This window comes from Gallus gallus, chromosome 5, assembly GCF_016699485.2.
Source record: "Gallus gallus isolate bGalGal1 chromosome 5, bGalGal1.mat.broiler.GRCg7b, whole genome shotgun sequence".
NCBI classification, from domain to species: Eukaryota; Metazoa; Chordata; class Aves; order Galliformes; family Phasianidae; genus Gallus; species Gallus gallus.
In genome coordinates this window covers 16,796,943-16,816,669 of record NC_052536.1, presented here as the reverse complement: position 1 = coordinate 16,816,669, position 19,727 = coordinate 16,796,943, and the positions used below count along the sequence as shown (strand labels likewise).

General features: G+C 39.6%; 1 long non-coding RNA gene across 2 annotated transcripts in view; it reads right to left on the bottom strand.

The window, feature by feature from the left end:
* The window catches only part of LOC121110951, a 238,051-nt gene extending 226,781 nt beyond the window's left edge, over positions 1–11,270 (bottom strand). Inside the window, exon 1 of one of the 2 annotated variants that reach the window (XR_006939448.1) lies at positions 11,127–11,270. This is a non-coding gene — a long non-coding RNA (uncharacterized LOC121110951). The remainder of the gene's footprint in view (positions 1–11,126) is intronic. The other variant, XR_005860397.2, reaches the window with a different exon arrangement.
* Between the last annotated feature and the right edge of the window lie 8,457 nt (positions 11,271–19,727).

Below are 19,727 nucleotides of genomic sequence, written 5' to 3'. Positions count from 1 at the left end.
GTAACCATTCAAATTCAGATACATTCAAAGCTATAAAACAAAGCAAACCTGTACTTTTTTTTTTTAAACACAAGAATGTAACCAAGAGCTACTGCTGAGTGACAGGAACCAAAAATAAAAATACAGATGACAAAGCACACAGTTGCCAAACAAATTCTAAGACCAATTTAAGAATCAAACAGAGGGCTGCCAAAGCTTTGAACTAGAGGAAGCAGATGCTTTTGCTGCTGTGACATGCATTTCCACCCAGCAGGTAGATGAGATGAAATCCGGTCTCATCAAGTCACTAACAAGGATTCAGGGCTAACAGCAGATCGGGCTAAGCCAGCAATAACAACACTTCTACATATGATTTCCTGATACATGGAAGTTAGATATTTCCGCTATTTCATCTTCTATTTTTCTTAGAACAAACTGCTGAAAACAAAATTGCAATGGAATGCAGGCATCTATTCCGATGCACAATAGTTTATTGAAATAAACTTCACCGGAAACGTTCTTTCTCTGTACGTATGTACCATCACTACCAAGTTAAGTGAACAGTGTATATACACAGGCAAGAGCAAAGATACTTTGTTTAACAAAAGTGACGTTGGCACAGATGGGATTAATCCCTGGTAAAATAAAGGTACCATCATAATCCACTTGTAAGAGTCACTGCTGTCGATACAATGAATTAGTTTGGTTTATTATCACTGTATATTTTCCGAGTCACATTTCCCAAGCAATTGCTCTTCTCTACTTGACTAAAGTAAATGCCACAGTAAGGCCTGTGAAGCTCTGCGAATCAGGTCCATGCAAATTAGTGAGTGTTCTCTTCCTGCTACTAGCAAACAGGTTTGCTAAAGCAGTAGCAATAGTAGGGGACGTTTGCTTGGGGGAACAACAGACTCCTTCAATAAGATATCTGTTTCATCAAGAAAATGTTCGTGCTTCACTCTCCGTTTCCATTTCTGTTTTCTCCCCAGAGATCTCTAATATCAACTACAGGCTGCTTTTGGTCACTTTCCCAAGGGAAAGCTTTGTGGGGCATTAGTAGCTGGAAAGACACAGATCGAGAACAGCATGAAAATACATGGAATATAATGTTATAATGACATCATTAGCATATTTTAAACTCCAGCTTCCCTAGGGTATTGCATCAGTAACTCAGCTGAGACAGTGACCAAAAAGAAGTCTCATATAATTTAACTCTTTCTTATAAAATGTCAAATACATGAAAACAGAGAAGACATTTTGATTAAAGCTTCTCAGTAGTTAAACACTACAGGAAAAGCTCCCCATAGGAGCTCACTGATCCCATGGAGGTGCATGACATTTTCAAGACACTGAGGCAGGAAATACATCAAGTAAAGCAGCACAGATGCAGCATCCCCATCTCTTTGTCCTGCTGGAGCAACTGCTCCCATCCCACCAGTACAGCAGCCAGTCCCCAATGAGCACTGGGTCCCCTACGCAAACGTTTCAGCAGCTCCTGCTATTGCAGGACCACAGGACTGGTATGTTGGAAGGGACCTCTTGGGATCATCTAGTCCTACCCTCTGCATTTGCTTCATTTCCTTCTCTGTGGAAGTACCAGACTCACATATCCAAGACTCATTGATCTGCATCACAGAATTTCTATCTGTATCTCTGTATCTGCCTTTTTTTTTTTTAAACACTCATTTCAGTTAACAGATGTTCATCAGGAAGTAGGAAGAAGGGCCTGGTTGTTCAAGAGCACAAATGCGACAGTAAGTCTGACAGGACCATCAGTTACCTGGAACAGACAAACTAGGTTTAAGTCAGATATTGGCTAGCATTTCAATAGCTGTCAGCAGCAGGGCAATAATCAAGATCAACTCAAAATGCTGGAGACAAACAGTGTTTGAAGGCATCCCAGTGACGTGTGGAGATTACAACCAGCAATTGGCACATTAACAACTACAGATGTTCACTTGCTCTTGTACACAGCTATTGAAGGCTTTTCTAGCTTATGCATGGGCTACAGAATGCCACTCTATCTTAGATAAACATCTTTGTCATAAGGGAGAAATGGTTTTCCAAAGCAACACATTGAAATTTCAGCTGAAGTCAATGAAAGCAATGGTGGCTGTTCATTATTTCTGAAAGATAAATTGAGGACTTGTCAAACTGCACAGGCATATTTTAAAAGTCAGACCTACTGTCTGTTCCCAGACTCGGTGACACAGAAAGCAAAAGAGATTATATCTTAATATTACACATTTAAAAGGGACTATATTCATTATAGGACTGCATTTTGTTCTGTGCAAAATTCAATAAACTGTGGTTGTGTATTAATGAAATACTGAAGAGGAAATGAAAAGTATATTCAGTGAAGTTCTGTTTTTATGAAAGCGTAAGTATAGAGAAGAGGGAATATAAGTAGCGCACATTGGAAGCCTTCATTATTTAAGTTGCATGTAAGCACTTCTTTCATCAACAAAGACGAAAAGAAAGGAGAATTATGCCAGAGATCATTTTTATTTTTCTTCAGAATTAGATAGGTAAAGATAGTGGACTAGAATTTATTAATAATTGAAAGGAGGCCTTAAAAAAAACTGAAGAAATAATAAACTGATCTGCCCAGCTGTAACTCCTCCAAGTTATTCTGTCTCAATCCAAACACCTTTAGCACTGGTCCTCTAAAAAGACCTTTTCAATCTTTCCTTGCCTTTTACAATACAGCAGTGTTGCTCAATTCATTTAAGGCTTAATTCATGAATAAGAAACCACATTTACTCCACGCTCCTGCTTGGGATCTATCACACAGCTGGGATGAAAGGGCCTCGATTCAGAAGTTGCCAGGAAGCTAGGTCACAGTGGTACAGGGTCAAAGTTTAGGCCAATACAATGAAGCCCACAAAAATTTCAGTAATATGCACTTCTCATCACAATACATGGGAACTCACATTTACTGAGTCCCACAAAACATTCCTCATGGATCCCTAAAGTCTCATTAAAGACAGAATATGAACAGAGTCTGTGGGCATCAAGTATTTCTCACCCTCAGCTGGAACTGCTAGGATGGGGAGGAAAGGAGGTGGCAATTGTAGCAGAATGTAAAGCAGAGCACTGTCCGTTTTCCAGTGCTACATGGCTGCTGACCAGAATAAATAATGATTTTCCTCAACTGAATCTTAAGAAACACTTTGGGAATCACATGCATGTTGCACAATGTTTAGGGAGACGGGAAAGGAAAGCACACTCCAGCCTTGAACAGGAGGGGTTGTGAATGGCTCCCAAAGCCCACTCATGATGCTCAGGAACACTAAAAGCATCTGTGTGTCTGCCCCAGCAAGGGCTGCAGCCCCCCTCAGTATGCAGTTCACATACAGCTTTACCTCCACAAGAAAAAGAAACATTCATCAGAGAGGAAAAAAAACCATTAATGTTCCAAAACATAAAACATTGAAGCAGAGTGTTTGCATCTTACAGAGTGTTTGCTATGAAATTTTCAACTGCCAAATGAAATGCATCAGTGCAAAAAATAGCAGAGAAATACCAAAAGATGCCATCATGTCCAGAACCGCAAGTATTTCCTTGTATTCACTATCCCCATAGCTAGACAGGGAGGTTCCTCCACCCAGTGTGACTGTAACTTCCCTTATAGAAATACCACGCACACTCAGAGTAGAGCATTCAATGTGGTTTTTAATGCTGATGATTCAGCTCAGAAGTGGCACACAAACAGCCAGGCTCTCTGGTGCTTCATTCTGCATTTGCAAACAGCAGCCAGAGACTCTGGGAGTATCCCCTACAATTGTTAACCAAATGAAAAGATCCCCCTTCATCCATTTCAAACTCAAGCCATTAAGCAAATAACCACCTTCTCTTGCCAAAGCATGTTTCTGCACTGAGTGAGATGCAATCTGCAGCCAAATAGGAAACTTTTGGTTACAAGCAGATGAGCACAGTTCCAGTGGTGATAAGGCTGTCTTACCTCCACCTGCTTCTGCTTTTGGAAGGCAGGACTATTCTGCAGAACTATTCACAGGGAAAACTGAAGATGTGAAAAGTAAATCTTGGTGCTCCTCAAAGAAACAAGAGACAAGCACAGCTCAGTGCGGAATGTATTGGTTCACCTATGCTGTATTTATATTGCAGTATCACAACAAATTATGCAACTTTAAGACAGAAGAGTCATACATAACAGTCAGACTATCATCTTAAATCACCTAAAGTCACTAGTAGCCCTACAGAAATTACTTGTTGAAGCCCTAGCGCAAAATACATAAATAAAATTAAAAGGAAAAAGAATCCGATCTTACTCTAGTCATACTAACATGAGCCATTTCTTGTCTGATTTGCACAGCAGTAGGAAGGAACAAGAGCCTGTATGAGAGCACAAAAGTAGTACAGAGGGAGACCCGTTCTCCCCTCCTGCCTATTCCAAAAGCAGCCTACCCTGATGCAGTTCTAGGCCTGGCAGAGTCAGGATTCCAGCTGGGACAAGAAACTGCTTAATGGCACCAACACACCATTTTCCTGACCACACTGCATCAAATTCATTTTCATCACCGAACAGAGTGACATCTGCCAGAGTTGCAGTTCTTACATTCCTTCTACTGACCTCTGACACCAGATCAAAATAGCAGGAGAGAACTTGTGGCAATGTGGACCAAAAGTAACGGTGAAGAGGCAGAGTATTCCAGTGATTCATACAGACACATACAAAGGAAAAGCCTTGGTCCCTTTCATTTTGTATAACAGAGGGGAAAATTCTCATTGTACATTTCCACTACGTTTAATGGTTTTGTCTTTTTGTCACTTCCCTTTCTTCCTGCCAAGGCAGCCCCACATCACCCTCAGGACCTTCACTGCTGCCCTATTACACAGTTAACCCCGCTTCCCTTTTCTTAACTTCATACCCAAGCAGGTTCCATCCACTGTACTGTGCACCAGTTCCCATCCCACCTCTCCTCCTTTTTCCAGTTTTCCACTTGGGAAGGTAGAGATTTCACTCTGGCCTAATTCCAATCCTCCTCTTTGGGGTCACAATAGCCTTCCCCCCACCCCCCCACCCCCCTTTCCAGCTCCTTTTTAGCATCGGTATCCAAGTGCCTCCAGTACCAGGCTCCTTACTGCAGTGCTACTTCTCCCTTCCAGCCCAAGTCCCCCCCTCAAGTCTTCCTCGTCAATTATCCCATTTGCTTTCCAACCTATTATTCCTGTCCAAATTAGTTAAGCCTTCAACAATATCAACAACATCAACAAAACATTGCTCCTATTTACTCAGTTGCAACTCTAATCTCTCAACAATGATATTCTCTTTTCAACCTTTATTTCCAATCTCTATGTCCTATCTGCAATCCAACCAAGTGGATTGTTTCTTTATACCATGTAGGAACAATTCTCTGAGAGCAGAGCAAATGAAATCTTCCTGTGCAGTTGTCCATGTTTAATATGGGATGCAGGAACAGAGAGTTGTAATGGGACCTAGGAAGATCACATTCACATCTGCACTTGAAGAGTGCAAATATTTGACATACTTCAAGGAATGAAACTATGGCAATATCACAAATCTCTAATAAGCACATGCAAATAATGAACTTTTTAGCAAAAAAATATTTTTAAAAGCAAAAAAAAACCCAACCCAATTCCATTCAAAAGAATTACACAAGTATATCTTTCACAGGAAGTCCACAATGCTGCCAGATTTCAGATTCAATCCAAGCTTCAAGCACTAGCATATTTAATAAAACAGCTGATAATTTTTAGCTTTTCTATAATCCAGAATTTTAAAAAGAGCCAAGTGAAGTTTCATACTACCAGTTGAACGGGTTGTGCATCCAATAACTATTAGGGGAGATTTGCAAAGGCATAAAGATTTTGAGTAACCAGCTATCCATGAAATCCAGTTCAAAGAAGGGACTCGCACTTAGGAAAGAGGTAAAGACTACAAATAGACCTTGAGAAAATTTATGAGGGTGGATTTGGAATTGCTGTAACCCTTACCTGAGCTGTCATATGGTTTAGTGAAACAAACCAAAACCAACAATCACCTTCCTAAGTAGAATCCTGGTCCCAGCAACCCATTTAAAAGTGCATTTAATACAGAAATTGCATGTTTCCGCATCTTTTAAGCCTGCTCTGTCCCAGAGATAGTTCCTAGTTTCGTCACTCTTTAAAACAGCTGCTTTTTCTTAAATGATCTGAAAGGTGAAAGGAAGAGACAAAGGGAGCGTGGAAACTGTGCTATCCAGAACTGATTTTAGCTTTGGCCAAACATCATCTGTGGGAGTAAGAAATGAGGAGACACGATAGAGTGGAGGTTCTTGACTTGTTTACAATTAAACACCCAAACCACAAGATATTTATTATTTTGTATTTGACATGCAAATTTTAGGAATCCAAAGCAGAACTTTCAAAGACCTCTTTATGTATCATTGAATTATGGATTATAGTTTGGATCTAAAAAGAAGAAACACTTTCCTGTAAACATATTTGCAGTGACAGTTCTATTTAAAAATCACCTATTACATTCTATGGAATGTTTTAAAGACAGTTTGAAGGAACTCCATTTCCACTGCATACATTTATGAAGTAGGTTTTGTAAACTTTACAGATGCTCATTCCTGTTATTTCAGCAGAACTCCCACAAAACTGCACAGACCTCACCAGTACCTGGAACTCACAGCAACGCAATGTGTTCCTCTCATAGTCATGTAGGAATCGTATACGTTTCCACAGAGATATAAAGATACATGAGAGGTAAACTGAATTATTTCCCATGGCTGGGAGTGCCATTCTTGGAATGATTTGCCTCTTCATTTCTATCAACAGCAACTTCTCTCTGAAGTCAGACTGTGAAACTGTAGAGGGGACTGAAGGACTATTTCTGGGAACATCAAAGATTGGGTCAGTGGAAGGGGAGAGAAGGTTCTGTCAGCAGCTGCCTGCTGTATCCTTCAGTGTGATTCCAGAACTTCAGTTTCTAGCAATACGTTTGCACAAACACACATTAAATTAAATATGTCTAAAGAATTCTGTGATACCATACCACACATCATAAATTTTAACCGTAATTGCTTCCTATAACCATGTTTGCCTTAACACTGTAAATACGGAAGGGTGTAACTCTGAAACAGGTCCTTATCAGTTAGCTATATAGAAGAAAGAAACAGTTGGTAAAGTTTTTAAATGTGTTGACTCAGCATTTTAATAGAGCTGACTTGGCTGTACAGAAGGAAAAAGCTAAAAAAAAAAGAAAAAGTTTTTCATAGGCTCTTTCTAAGATTATGCATAACAAATGTAAATGTGTTGTGAGGAAAATTCCAATAAATCTGCTTCCTCTTCTTTGTACTGGAATAAGGAATCATTACTTACGCAGCATCTGCTTTTCTGTATTTCTGAATATCAGTGGAGCTTTTGCCAAAAATAAATAAATCACAAAACATCACTGTTTTAAACTGGCCAAAGCATTGGGCATAGAGTAATTAATCACAGCTCATCATCACCTGGTGTGTCTGCTCTCTAGAAGTTCACATGATCATTCCCACTGAATTCAACAAGGTGGTTCACTTGACTGGTTGCTTATGCAAGTTCTCAAAGGTCTAGTTTTGCAATTTTACACACAAGTACTAGATTAATAGGTCATTTTACAAGGGAATCTGAAGCAAATAGTGATTCACTGATCATGGGCAGGTGGAACATCTGATTCTGTCTACTTGGGGTTAAAATAATGGAAGAAATAGGGCTTGCCCTTTTATTTTTAGGAGAGTTGTACTGACTAATAAATAAGCATAAGAGGAAATAGAAAACAGAAAAAATATTTACAGAAATCAGTATTTCTATCATCACTTTACTCCCATCACTGACTTGAAATTGCTGACCAAGAAAAGTACCCTGTACTGAGATTATTATCTATATTATTAATATTAGATTATTACTAAGTACTATGTATTTCACTATCTGGAAACAACTCCTATTGTTCCATAACTGTTTTCTCTGGTAACATGTACTGAACTGAGCCATCTCAATTTGCCTCATACTTCAGCAGTTTCCTTTCAGTTACACAAGAGCATTTCTAACAAAGGAGTCTGTCCTGGATTTGGCTGCAACATACTCCTCTGTTTTGCCAATATTCCAACTATAAAATAAAAATAATACCTGTTATAACTATATATCTCCACTTGCTGCAGAGAAGTTGCACTGAGGCTGATCTGGGCTCAAAAATTCAACAGTACTTAGGAACATACTTCATAAACAGCATATACAGACATCTGATTATGATACATCACCATTTAATTATGTTTCTTGAATAACACGCTATCAGTTGTATTTAAACAGAGCCATGTAAAACATCAACAGGCTCTACTCAGAGTTTTGTTACAATTTAAGCATTAGCTGATGTTGGCCTTGTTCACACTGTTCCCAACCATAAATAAAAAAAACACTAACATAAATCTTGCAAACCACTAGGCTGTACTTAATTTCAACCCCCCAAAAACCCTGAAGGAGCCAATGGTTCAAAGCAGTGTTTTAGAGTTACGCCACATGCAGTAGCACACAACTGAATTTTGACCAAAGTATTTTTCACAAACCTTCATGTACAGCTTGAATTCCACATTCAAAGTTTATATAAAGACAGATACACCTCTTGTGTGCGGTATCTTTGTAAAGGGTTTACAAACTGCAGTGCCAACAAACTCAAAGAAAGGAAGCTATGGGAGAATTGACAGCAAATCATTGTGATAGAAGCCAGGAACAACTAGAAATAACAGTAGTGCTATGACATGGTTAAGTAGCACAATTTCCACGTTAAACATTTTTAGCTACACAAAAGGAAAGAAACTACTGCAAAAAAATTCGGATTTACATTAACACCACAATCAACCACAACGATGGCAAGTATCTTACAACAGTTTTGCAACGTTGAACTCAACCATAACTCTGTAAAGTAACCTAAAGATAAAGCCAGCCTTCTACATCATCACAATTTAATTAGAGTCTTTGAAGCCACGCACCTTTGATCTGAGCAAAGTGATAAATGCATTATATTTTAAAAGGATTGTTATATGTTCTGTTAAACACAAAGGCAGTGTTGAACTAGAACAGCCTTGGTGTAATGAGGAACTACTCATTTTGAGGAACAGACACAAGAAGTAGAAGGGTTGGCTGCCCTCCTTTCAAACATACAGATACCCAACCGCATAAAAATTGCCAGAATAATGAAAAATAACACTGATTTAACATATGTCTTCCCTGCTAGAGAAACAATCAAGTTAATGAAAGAAGACTGGACATATACTGTTGGGAGAGTAAAACTCTTACCTTTGAATTTCCAGCTACAGTTGCAATGCAGTATGGCTTGGAGACATTTTCTGCCATGACAAGAAAGGACTCAAAGACAACAAATCTCAAGAGTCCAACAGAAGAGCCAGAACTAGAGTATAATTTACTAAAAGCCCTCATCAACCTGAGGACCATAAGAAGAGAACTTCTCTCTAGGAGCTGACCCTATCAATACAAGGCCCTAATATCAGTCAAATTGATTCATTTGTCCTGAATTGGACCACCTGTGGTTATTGTGAAGACAATAGGTTTTTCAGCTGTAAGAACAAGAGTCAGCTGCTTCCACTTCTCCAACCCCACCCTGAAATAGTTTTGAATCCCTTAATCAAGCATCAACATTATCTGGAGAAGTTTCAGTGTTTGAGAAATGTTAGATCCAAGTGTATTCTAAACTATTCTCACAATATTTGTTATTTTTTTTTTCTACTCCCTACTAGACTAATCAGTAGCTTGTCTGTGTTTCTGGTTTTATGAGAAGCAGTGCAATGATTGTGAAAATCTGAAGACAATAAAAGCGCAAGGCAGAAATGTATTTTTAAAAATATTATCATTTTAATCTTGGTGCACCTAACATTATAATAACCTACTTTCTACTCTGATGCTCTAAGTCAGATTTTATGGCACTCACTAGAATCTTTTATACGAGTAAATATGACACTCCTCCTTTATCGCTTACACCTGCCACCACAAACTATTCTAAGCTATTAAGCCTCCATGAGCTCTTTCTTAGAATTAGTATGTTTCTCTGTCATTCAGCACAGAAAATTTACCTGCCTAAACATTGACAAGTAGGCTGTAACACACAGGTAGTACAAGTCTGTGAATATGAAAAAATTGTTCACTACAAGATAGTGGCATATATGAGCTATTAAGTTAATGATACTATACAAACAGACATTCAAATCACAAAGCTGCTAAAGGGGAAGAAGCAAACAAAAAACAGCTATTATCAATAGTTCAATGAAAGGTATCAACTGCAGGGAACTGGGGGAATGGGAACCCAGTGTGCTAATTCCAATATGGAATGCTGGCTGAACACCAGTTAGTTTTGTGCTGCTAGCAAAATGGGGTTTGGGGCAGGGGGACAATAAGAACACAACCAACTTTCCATTCTAATCATGTTTCTCAGTGTTGTCACTGTTTAGAGGCTGTCAAACACACTCCCAGTGCTGAGGAAGACTCTCCACAGAACTGTACTACTTCTCTTTTTGGCACCACATTCCCTCTTTGATAGGGAATGCATTAACATTTTGTGGATTCACTTTTCTCTCATATTGTACATCCTCTCAAACAGAATAAAATACTTTCTGAAAGTGCCATTAGTCTAAAATACACAATTCTTGAATCTGTTTTATTCGAAAAGAGTAGCAATTTATCCATATAAAAATAAACACATTGTTATTTCCAGAAATAAGTTCATTTGGCTAATGAACGTGACCATAGAACATTACCACCAGAACAAAGGTCAACTGAAAAAGTAGAACATGGAATTATTAATACATTTGTTTTCATACCTTCCAGTCATCGCCGGTATTTTTATCTTTTTCAGTAAAATGGACTTTGTAATCAGCACACTGTGGACAGTTTTAATTTAACAATAAATGCCTCTAATGCAAATTTTTTTCCTTACTGTATACTGAGAGCAGCATGCAAAAGCTTTAAGCATCCACTAATTTGCACATAATTCAGTTCCTAATTTTTTTCTTCAGCCTAGGGGAGTTCAACTCATTTCTTAGTAACTTATTCTATGAGTGTTAAATATCCTGCAATAACTGCATTTAACAGCAGTGTTTGTGTTTCTGGAAAAAAAGAAAAAATAAAACACATACATTTTTAATCTAGGGCTGGGTACAGCAATGACGATGTTACAAACTGTCTGGAACATTCTTAATAATACTCACAACAGGACAATCCTTCCTCCTCTTCCTGGTTAACTACTGTGAAGCACATGGGTTCAGCACTCCTTTAGGTCTGAATGAATTATTCACATGGGATCATTGAATAGGTACAGCAGGAAAAAAAAAAAAAAGGGCAACAACAGAACAGCTTATTCTCTTCTCTCAGTGTCACAGGGTCTGATACAGTCATGTCCTAACCAGCTCCTACAGGCAGCTGAGCATGACTAAACACAAGTGTCCAAAAAGTGCAACTTAAAGGGGCTGTTTTTAGTTTGCCTACATTCACATCCCTATCAGAGAATACTAAGGAGATGACCTGTTTGTTAAGTTGTTGTTGTTTTTTTTTTTTCACAGGTACGTATTGGTTATAAAAGGCTGAAGACTGTTATGATAAGACACACAGCTACTATGTTGTGAAGATACTGTGTGTGCCTTCCAATGACAAGATGTTAAATAACAATTTTTTGACCATGCATCGGCAAAGATTATGGCCATTTTTTAAAAATAAACTTCAATCGTGCAGAAACAGCTCATAAAAATAGTTCTTTTTTTCCTCTTTCATACCTCATATTTGTACATTTTTACTCAATGAGTTCTGAAAATCTGACATAGTTCAGCAATGACTAGGTTTCCACTAATGGGATTTGGACAAGTATTCCAGCCCTTTCATCAGCAATAAGGAAACTGAATGTTCTCTGTTAATCAGCTCAGCACAGTCATTATTTAACCCGTAGACAACGTATGGCAGCAAAGTTTAGATTTTCAACCTTGAGAAGGCAGCAGGCTTTGCTAGTTGCCAGCTGAAGGCAGGCAGAAATCAGAAAGACTTTAGAGACAAAAAAAAAAAAAGAAAAAGAAAGGAAGACAAACTTCTAATAAGAAAAATATTCAGTAAATCTGACCAACGGTTAAGCCACAAATAAGGAAAAACACTAGACTGCATCTGAAATTATGGATACGGGCTTCACAGCATTACTCAGAAGAGAGATAACAGGAAAGGTTGTAAGATAGCTGCAAATTCCTCCAGGCTAACAGAGCTGACGACAACATCAACAAAGAAATATTGTGTCAAATCCATCCCTTTTGCATATGCTTCACCATCAGTAAGAAGGAGAGGCATGAAGAGTACCTCAGGCAGCTCTGGGCTGCCAGGACATCTCTTCATTTTGTGCAGTTCCTATGACAGGCTGAACCAAACATGAAGTGAGAGAAGGATCAGTTCGCACCCGGTTGCAATGGGAGTGCATCCTCCTCACCCCTGGTATAGCATGCAACTACAAGTACTTAGCTGGAGATAGGGATACATCCAGAGATACAGCCATTCAGAAACATTACTTGATACCAGTCAATTGAAAAAAAATAAAAAATAAAAGAATTGCCAGAACAGCAAGATATATCAACCCTATCTACAATGTTTAAATTCTAATACATTTGAATGCACAATCTTAATTTCAGCTTCCAGAAAGTACTTTGCTATGAAGCAACAACACAACACTTGCTTGTGCAGTTGTATTTTATTCTTACAGAAATTACGTAAGATGAGACCTATAAAATTCTCACAAGATTAAGGAGACTAAATTAATTATGTAAAGAGGTTTTGATTTGCTTTTGCTTTAAAAGCAGAGCTTCCTTGCTTTTGCGTAAAGCCAACAGCGCACACCGCATGGAAATACAAAGAAATCAGCACAGGCTGAGGAAGGAAGCATTCCTAATCAAATGTCAATTTATGTTTCTGCAACAGAAGAAAACAGCAGTAATAGCTATGTCTGGCCCTACTCAAAAGACACAGCGGTTTAATCAGAAGTGAAATAGCTAAATGAACTGCCTTTTAATTATTTATATTCTTCATTCTGTACATTTTGCACAACCTCCTGGCTTTAAACATGCAAGAGATTAGTGTTAAAATATTGGAAGGAAAACCTTCATAGAATCACAGAATGGTTTGGTTTGGAAGGGACCTTTAAGATCATTTAATTCCAGCCCCCCTTCTATAGGCAGGGGCACCTCCCTCTAGACCAGGTTGCTTATAGCCCCATACAGCCTGGCCTTGAATGCTTCCAGGGTGGGGGCACCTACAACCTCGCTGGGCAACTTGTGCCAGTGTCTCACCACCCTCACAGTACAGAATTTCTTCCTAATATCTATTCTAAATCTACCCTCTTCCAGTCTGTAAAGCATTTCCCCTTGTTCTGTCAATACATGCCCTTATAAAAAGTCCCTCCGCAAACTTTATGTTTAAGGAGCTGGGAAGCTACTTGGAAATTAAATTTAAATATAAAAATCATCATTGATTTATACCTGTGATTCCTTCCTGCTTGGTTATTCATCACCAGACCTCACTGCAAGTAACTCTCCCTTGATCAGCACTCTAACTATTGCATCCTTTAAATTTACAAGTCAAAAAAACCACACTCCTCTCCACAAAACTCCAAGGCATGTCCCAGGCAATGGGACAGTGTGGAGATGGCTGCAGAAGCCTCCACAAAAGCCCCAGAGCAGGCCAAGTGCGTGCCAGCTGTGACCCCAAGCATCCTGTCACCTGAGAACACAAGTCATATTTCAGCGTGCGGCAAAACCAGTTATTCAGGCTCTCAAGCAGAATAGTCTCTGTATGAACACATTTTGTGAATACATGTCATTTCTTATCTGTGAGAGAGTTTAGTGGAAGGAATATACAGCCAGGAATACTCCATCCAAATGCAAGCTCAGTCAAAGTTTTGCCAAGTTATTTAAACTGCATTTTCGCTTCCTTTTAATACTGTCATTAATACCCACACTTCTGCGATCGTACAAGATTAGGCCAGTAATACATTACGTTAGCCTCAAATACACACAATCACACACATTAAGAAAAAAAAATTGTTTGTGCTGAAAGTATATTTTGAAGTGATGAGAATACCAACACAGAGCTGAATAAACAAACACATACCTTTGCAAAAGCCACACAGATTCAGTCATACCTCAGAGCAGTCCCATACTGTTATGCCATACTGGCATAAATCATACACACCTAGCAAAAGTAAAATTCAACAGCAATTCCCTGAGTAGAGAGGATTGTGCAGTGAATTATAAACAGCCTCATCAAATTCTTTTGGGGATCCATTTCACTGCTGAGAAATCAGACAAGAAAAACAGTTTGCTGAAGGTCAAGCAGTATCAGAGGCCAAACTAGATTTCCAAACATCTCCACAAAACCACAGCTTGCATTCAGAAACTTTTCTTAGCCTGTAATACTGGACATGAATTGTGGCAGTTACCTCTGTCCCTTCTCCAGCACAGGCAACTCAACCTTCCTTTCACTCTGTGCCTTTCCGGAAAAGGCGCAATTAGGAACATACTTATTACCAATGATTGGAAGTAATTACCAGGTGAGATTACTTTCTACAAAAAACCTCATTTCTTTAGTATGCCTGAATACAGTCAGCACAAAAAGTTTGTAGTTCAGTAATTCCAATTTTCTATCTGTAATGCAAATCAATACAATACAATACCCAAGTTAATCCTGCACGTTTTACTTGTCCTATTTGTGTTCCCCTTGAAGTGCATTCTCTCACCCTAATGCTAAAGCAGTCAAAACAACAAATGATGCAAGTCAGCTTTTAAGTGAATGGGGCACCTCTCCTCACAAATAGGGTGCCATATGGATTCCTGTCATGAATATGGGATTTCTTTTTAAAGTTACAGAGTGCTTTCAGCATTTAATGGCTAGTGCTGCTGCTGTTCAGGTTCCCTTTGTAGTTTGTACCCCAGGGACACAGAGCTCTACGCATTACCAACTTTTCCCTTATTTTTCACCCCCCATTATCAATCTGTGTAAATAAGATGCACAGCATCCGCTAGTTAATAAACAAACTCTCACTTTGATTACACTTTCAGTTTCCAAGCACAGAGCTGACTAACCACAAAGAATAAATGTGTTTGGGGTTTCAGTGCTGGCCTTGGAAGATTGTTCACAAATACATGATTCATATCCGATTCTGAACATTAACACTTTCCTCATGACTCATACATACAGTTAAACAATAAAACAGAGCGCTTATTGAAGTTTTGTTTAAAATGTATGAAGGATCTATTATTAATATTTTTAAATTTAATTGTTTAACAATGTCAATCCTATTATTAGCTTCAAGGAGGGGATGTTTCCACTTCTATCTTGAAATAAATACATGCTTTTGAATTTACTCTGGCTTATATTAAGAATCTGTCAGCAACAGCTCAGAAAACAAATAACAAAAAGCCATTAAGCACTGCACGAAGCAAGAGTACATACCTTACCAATGTGCCTATAGTACATTATCTGAATTGGTAGAAGATGATTGTCCTATATCTTTCGTTCTATAGAACACTGTATATAACATCCTGATCAACACACCATTTCCTCACATTGTTTCCTCTACAGAGTGAAGGATAAAACAGAGAATACAGCCTTCCTCACACAATAGAGACTTCAGTTGTTCTATCTGGTCCCTGCATATCAGGATACAATTCCCGGATAAATTATAACCAATGACTGGCAAATCCAAAATGCATAAGAATACAAGTTTGGCTAAAAAAAAAAAAGCCTGAGGGATTATTTTTAAAACTTTATCCTTTGCAATTCAGTTTCTTTTAAGGTTTGCTAAATCATCATAATTGGGTACTATTTGCAGTTCCACTGCAAAAAAACAGCTCCAGCTCCATATGCAGGAACCATTAAAGCGCAAAGTAGAGCTTTTAAGAGTCATACTGTATCTTAGATATATGTTCAGATAGAATATGACATGTAGATCTCTATTTCAAACTTCCAGGATCATTGTTATCCTGGGACACATGCCTGTCTTGAGTCTGTATTCTGTTTCCTATGTGCAGCTTTCAAAAACAGTTTTTACCAATTTGCTCCTATCTTTATAAAAGCCACTTCTAAATAGCCACAGAAGTAAGCATTCCACTACAGACAGTTTTTCACTTTATTATAGAGAGCTTTTCCAAAGGATAAATTCTTCTAAAATATTTAAAGAAGAAATTCAGGAAAAACACTGATGACACAGGAGCATATTCTGCAGATGTTCATTGTATCATCAACCCATCAAGGAATGATTAAGAATCTCCCAGGTTTCATTCTAGCCCCACTGAAGTTACTCACAAACTATTCACCCTATAGATGCAAGGCTGGCCTTGAATTCAGATGTTGGCTCTATCATGCAAAAGCTTTCTGCCTGCCCACTAACATTGTGTAATTTCTAAACGTTTCCTGACAATTCACGTTCCTCACCGGTTGTGGAGCCGTGGTCTTAGACACATTGCCTTCAGAAGCTGACCTTGCAGAGGTAGAATGAGTGATTTGCTGGTGTTGACAAAGCCTTTCTGCCACTGCTGTTGGCCTCACATCTGCGCACAGTTTCAGCATGGCTGAGCAAGGACAGAAAATAAGGGGGAGTTATTCACAAGCAAGCACAAGTATCAGTCATTGCACCCACATGGCTAATAGAACAATTCCCAAATATTACACTTTAGTTGAAATAAAGTTAATACTTAAGTCCTGTCCAAATAGCAGGCAGAAAACAGACAGTACTGATGTGTGAGGATGAAGCTGTGTCCAAAGAGCAGGTAGAAAACTGAAAATGCTGATATACAAAGATGAAGCACTGTTCCCAGTTTTCCACTCAGGTCTTCAAAGAAGCAGAGGAGGAGTTAACAGTGGAAGACTTATGTGTTTGCTGTGGGACTCAGACTTGCTTCCAGTAACCGTGATCACTTTAGAGATCCACAACCGGGCCCCACTTCCCTGCTGCCCTCCCTCCTCCTCTCACTTCCTGATGGCATCCACTCCACAATCTGCCCTACCTCAGCCCTGAGAATGGCCTCAGGAGTGCAGCTGTACATAACACCTTTCTCTGCTGAGCCTGTGGTTTTGATGTGTTAAATACCCACATGCTGGACATTCAGTGTGGATGGGAACATCCTGGGATCCCAGGCCTTGGTGGATGCTTGTCAGCCAGCAGCATTCACCTCCAGGCCTCATTAATTGCTGTTTCTTCATCAGAACAACATCAAAATGGCCTCATTCAGGTTTTGTGTTGACACCTCAAGCAGTACAAGCAGGATGGCTGCAAGGCCCTCCTCACAGACTGCAGCCTCAGGAAGCATCTCCTGGTTTACCAACCCTCCTGCCCAGCCTGGCACGGCCGCCATCTTAGGCCTCACGCTGCCCTAATGGCAGGCTTGGCATGTTCCTCAGTGCACCAGATTGCCTGCGAAACACAAACTAGCAGCAGGTTTCACCATGCAGCTCTTATCTCAGCACCAGATGACTGAAAAAACTGAAAGGAAATATGAGCAGGGGAAGCGTTTCTTCATGTTTTTGTGTGACGCTTGTTGCTAGGAAAAATATTTCCTTAGTATCTCTATGGGCTCTGCTAGTCAGCATCAGTGGAGCTCTGCTGGTTGCCAGAGAGTACAAAACACTGCAAATGTCAGAAAAAAAAAATAAAAGGAAGAAGTAAAGCTTTAAGAATGTGCCCCTTAATGAATGTCCATCCCCTCAGCACTGCTCTTCACATGGTCAGTAAACAGATACGCATCTGCTTTCCTGGCTGGGACAAATCTTGAGAGCTTCTTCCCAGTGTATTTTGTCTAAGCAACTATATTTTAGGGCCTGTTTTTTAAAAAGATTGAAAGCAATTATTTGTATCATGGTAGCACATGGTGGATCACAGCCTAAGTGTGGAGTGAATGAGCAAGCTGAGGCCTCAAGAAGCCTGCATTTTACACTGGCAAAAGAGAAAGGGAGGGAAGGGAAAGTGGGTCACTGAGGGGCAGAACATCTCATCCCTAGCTGCAGAGATGGGGCCCTGATCTCCTACCTCACAGCTCTCGCACTTCTGGTCGTAAGCAGTACCAGATGCCCCAGGGAGGAAGGTTGAAAAAAATCCTGGCCCAGACACCCCCTGTGAGGATCTGAACCCTGCCTCCCATCTCAGCTGAATATTGAGGCTTTCTGCATATTCACGGAGCTGAGACTAATGATGGCATCACTATGTTTCAGCTCTTCTAGAGGCGAAAGGATAACTCATTTCCTAGGCCAATCATTCACCAGTCTTTTTGCTCACAGCTGGGTCTAATGATGGTGATGAAGGGTTGGGGGATGGAGAGCTGGAAGCTGGTTATCGCTGAACTTGCTGCATGCTGGCCACAGCACAACAATTGAGCATATTTTTTTGAGCTGGATATTTAACTCCCATTAAATGGTTTCCAGTCCCCCACTGATCATTGTCCAAAATGTCTTGTGGCTGCTCCCATCGCTGACCACTGAAAGTTCTCACATGGCGCTATTTTCATTTTAAGTTGTTTTTTTTTTTTCACAATAAAATGGTCTTCCCCAGTCTCTTTGCATTGTTTTATAAGCCATTTGGTTTTAAGTAAGATGCTTTTTGCCAGAAAAAGAGCAAGACTTTGTCTGAATACAAATCCCATGCCCAACACTGTGCTGACATTTGCGCGCAGAGACGCGCTTTCCAGTTTATTCTATTGTGCTTTTTTTTTTTAATAGTTCAGTGGAAAGTTTGGATGGTTCCAGGCAAGTAGGCAAGTATCCTTTAACAACGCAACAACAGAAATAGCTTGAAAAAAACAGACATATATCTCAGTGCTGCCAGGGGAATTATGGGTTGTTGGTTTCTTACTTTTGCTTTTTTTTTTAATGATTAAAAAAAAAAAAAAAGGCAAAATCCGTGGATGATGAAAAGAAGCTAAATCTGCAGCAGTCAGCAGCTGTGCTCTTCTCCACTTGAGTCTATGAAAGCAAATGAGAACTTCTGTTATTTGAGTCACCTGTCTTTAAATTTAGAGTCTAACAATTAGGACTAGTAAGTGGCACCTAGTGCAGCAGGTACTGAAGACTGTGGCCCCATTAGTCACAGCATGACGACAGCTGGGCTTCTGAGCCCTTGCAGACGTGCAGGGGTCTGAGAACCCAAGAGCATTTAAAAATCTGAATATTTCCGTTGATCTGAATTTCCACAAGCAAACTAGTTGCCAAGTTTTTACCTGAGCAAAAAGGGTTTGCCCCAGAACGTCCCCAGGTAAAGGCCTGGAGCACTAATCTATGGCGCCATCTAGCTGCCACAAAAGGAATATTTGGGCAAGCTCTTTTTCCACATCATTATGACTCAAACTTTATCTATTGCACAGAAACATGAAAGATAATAATAAGTAAAAATGTTTGCTATTGTTCTCACTTCTTGGCCTTCTGGGAGCAAAGAAAACTGGAGTATGACAAATAGACCTCACCTGCCTTCTGCTTATGAGGTCTTGAAAAAACCCAAAGTCCTTCCCTGTATCTCTTTGAGGATCTTCTTTTCTTACTGCAAGAGAGCCAAGTGGCTTGACCCAAACATATGCAGAAAACTGTTGTAGGTACATAAAGTTCTGCTCACTCTTTCTTCCACAAGTATCTCTTCTATGCTCTGTCTTTGCATCACAGGTCTGGCCCACCAGATCCACCACCCAGCAAAGAGCAAAGGCCAGGGCTGGTTGTTTCAGAGGAAGTGCAAG